A 3,312-nucleotide genomic window follows, 5' to 3' on the forward strand; every position below is an offset into this window, starting at 1 on the left:
TTTTACTGCACAGCGTACACTCACCTTGAAGGACTTTATTTAATTTAAAGCTGTAAACGACATGAAAATACAAAGAGGAAGCGGTTTTCTGTCTGTTGGGGTATCAGGTAAAATCAGAACAACGGATAGATTTCATCATATTTCTGGGTATTTAAAGTCTTTCTGTCTGAGACGTTAAAACGCTGCACATCGTGATTTCAGAGCCTCGTTTTCTGTCCGTCGGTCTGCAGGAACATCCAGACAGACGTGGAATAAATGGAACAGGAAGCGGCGGCGTCCTGCTTCCTGTTCGGAGAAGTGACAGCCCGTCTAATTGGGATTAATCAACTGGCAGCTCGGCTGAGGAGGAACGGCATTGACCCAGAGAGAGAGGTGTGTTCTGCCCCGGGCCGCCGCCATTCATCTCCTCCATCATTATTCCACCACAGAAGAAGAACAAGGAGCCGCTGTAGGATTCCTGGGTCAAGAACAAAAAGCCAGAGAGGAGAAGAGACACCCAACTAATCAAAAAAGAAAGGAAAGAGCAGCACTTGACAGTTTTCCAGCGAACAGCAGCAGCAGCGCCGCTACATTATTCTTTTTTATTCTTCCTCTCGCAGCGTCGCTTTGAATTACAGACGAACGTTTGTGCTGAGAGCCGGCGTCGCAGAGGAAAAAATCAAAAATTCATCTGAGAGACTTTCAGGAGGGAAAAGAGGCGAAGAGGAGGAGGAGGAGGAGGAGGAGGAAGGCTTCGGCTGGAACCAACATTTACAGAAAGTTCCAGCTCCTTAAGCAATTATTAGCGGTGATAGTTTGACATGTTCAAGAGTTGTCAACAACTGGCTTTAAACTAAAGTACAAAGCAGAAATAAACAGAGCCGGCGGTGGAATTAACTTGAGGGACGTGAGGAGGCCATGAATGAAACATGAGCAGCTCCTTCTTCTTCTGCTGCACAGATCCAGCCGTCAGGAGGAGGAACTCTGTAGAAACCGACGGGTTCTGGTGTCGGTCGGCTTCATGACGGAGGACAGACGAAGAGAAACGATCAGAATGACACAGAATCACTTTAATTAGCATCACAGCAGCTACAGACGTTAAAACTCAAATTTAAACACGCCTAAAGATGGTTTAGTTGTTTATCAAATCTCTGAGTAACATCAGTTAAATGTTTAATCTGTTTTCCATCATCTCTTAAATAAGTTTATAATTTCTGTGAGTTTTCCCTTTAGATTTACAATTCAGGCCCTAAAGTAGAAGCGAAACAGCAGTGATTCCACTCAGTCTGACTGATGAACATGGTTCTAAAATGAACCTTCTCAGTCCTGGACCTATGGACTGGGTCTATCTATGTCTGCATCATGACTCCACATGGAGAAGAACTGAACAGAGGAAGAGAAACATCTGACTGAGAGACTCAACAAAGATGGAAAAAGATCCAGGAAGATCAGTGAGCAACTGAAAACCAGTGAAGCACAGAGTCAGCAGGAACCAGGAGGTCTAGAAGGAGTCATAGTTCCACTAATCAGGAGGTCCAGAAGGAGTCATAGTTCCACTAATCAGGAGGTCCAGAAGGAGTCATAGTTCCACTAATCAGGAGGTCTAGAAGGAGTCATAGTTCCACTAATCAGGAGGTCTAGAAGGAGTCATAGTTCCACTAATCAGGAGGTCTAGAAGGAGTCATAGTTCCACTAATCAGGAGGTCCAGAAGGAGTCATAGTTCCACTAATCAGGAGGTCTAGAAGGAGTCATAGTTCCACTAATCAGGAGGTCCAGAAGGAGTCATAGTTCCACTAATCAGGAGGTCCAGAAGGAGTCATAGTTCCACTAATCAGGAGGTCCAGAAGGAGTCATAGTTCCACTAATCAGGAGGTCTAGAAGGAGTCATAGTTCCACTAATCAGGAGGTCTAGAAGGAGTCATAGTTCCACTAATCAGGAGGTCTAGAAGGAGTCATAGTTCCACTAATCAGGAGGTCTAGAAGGAGTCATAATACCACTAATCAGGAGGTCTAGAAGGAGTCATAGTTCCACTAATCAGAGCTCCTAAAATGACTCCACAGACAGTGAACTACTTTCTCCATCCAGCTGTAAAAACAGACATCAGCTGCTTCAGACTTGGTTCAGGGGTTCTCCATGGAAACCAGAGTTAGTGTGAAGCTCAGACAGTGTGAAGGAACCTTCAGAACATCAACCTCTATGGACGGAGGACCAGAACTAAACTTCCAGATGAAAGTTTGCTGAAGAACATGAGAAGAAGCCTGATGGATGCTGGAGAACATTCTTTGGTCAGATGAAGATCAATGAGTTGGACTCAGATGGAGTCCAGATGTTTGGTAGAACCAGACCAGGACTACCACAGTGGATGGATGGTCCTGACAGTGAGGAGACATTTTGTTGTTCTTCATCAGTAAATGTCCTCAGGTTGTGGATCATTTATCTCCTCCTTCTTGGTCTGACTGATGATTCATTTCTTCTTCTTGTCGCTGCTTGTTTCCTCCAGTGGTTTCCAAGCTGTGGGTCGTGTTCCTGTGCAGGGTCACCAGATGAACATGGGGTTGATGTTCTACCTGTTAATGAGCTGCTGGGTGGATGTGGGGTTCTGCAGGGTTTAATGTGGCAGCAGCTGCTTCCTTCGTCCCTCGGGGGCTTTTATTCTTTTATTCACTCCCATGTTTTACTCCACAATGTTTTCATGCTGCTGCGCTAATTAGCAAAGCGCTAAAGACATAAAAGACTCCAGTTTTATGTCTTTAATCTCTGATTCCCTCCTAGTTCTTGCAAATGAAAACGCATCTGAGTCGATCTGCACCTTTTATTCTTTAAGCTGTCATTTTAAATCTTGTTTCTGTTGTTCAGCAGCAGTTTGGATTCACTGACACTCTTCTACTTTAGATTATAATTAATGATCACGTTCGTCTTCATTGTTCAGGAATTAAAAGCAGCTTTAATATTTAATATCAGCTCTTCTCTGCCTTTTATCTGGATTCAAACACTTCATTCAATCATCAGAATCAGTGATTTCTGTGAACTAGAGTCAGAGCTGATCTGAATCCAGTTAAAGTTTCATTTTACACTAAAACTTACAAAGTTACAGATAATTCTATAACAGCATGCTACATGTAGCTTCTTTCTGAGAGGATGTTTGACGCTGATTTTAAATCTTTTTGTGGCCAATCTGCATTTTTTTGTGTCTGTTTTGAATCTTTTGTCTCTATTCCATCTTTATTGTCATCCTTTTGTTTTCAGTTTTTACAGTAAGTTTGTCTTTTTTGTGGCTCTTTTCATCTTTTTCTGCTGGTTTCTTCATCTCTTCGTTGTTCCTTTGCTTCTT

General features: G+C 43.1%; 1 long non-coding RNA gene across 1 annotated transcript; it reads left to right on the plus strand.

The window, feature by feature from the left end:
• The first annotated feature begins 1,479 nt into the window (after positions 1 to 1,479).
• LOC127530959 (uncharacterized) lies at positions 1,480 to 2,226 on the plus strand. The gene is made up of 3 exons (XR_007937753.1): positions 1,480 to 1,750; positions 1,785 to 1,954; positions 1,989 to 2,226. It is a non-coding gene; the product is annotated as an uncharacterized LOC127530959 (long non-coding RNA).
• The last annotated feature ends 1,086 nt before the right edge of the window (positions 2,227 to 3,312 follow it).

The sequence above is a fragment of the Acanthochromis polyacanthus genome, chromosome 2 (assembly GCF_021347895.1).
Source record: "Acanthochromis polyacanthus isolate Apoly-LR-REF ecotype Palm Island chromosome 2, KAUST_Apoly_ChrSc, whole genome shotgun sequence".
NCBI lineage: Eukaryota > Metazoa > Chordata > Actinopteri > Pomacentridae > Acanthochromis > Acanthochromis polyacanthus.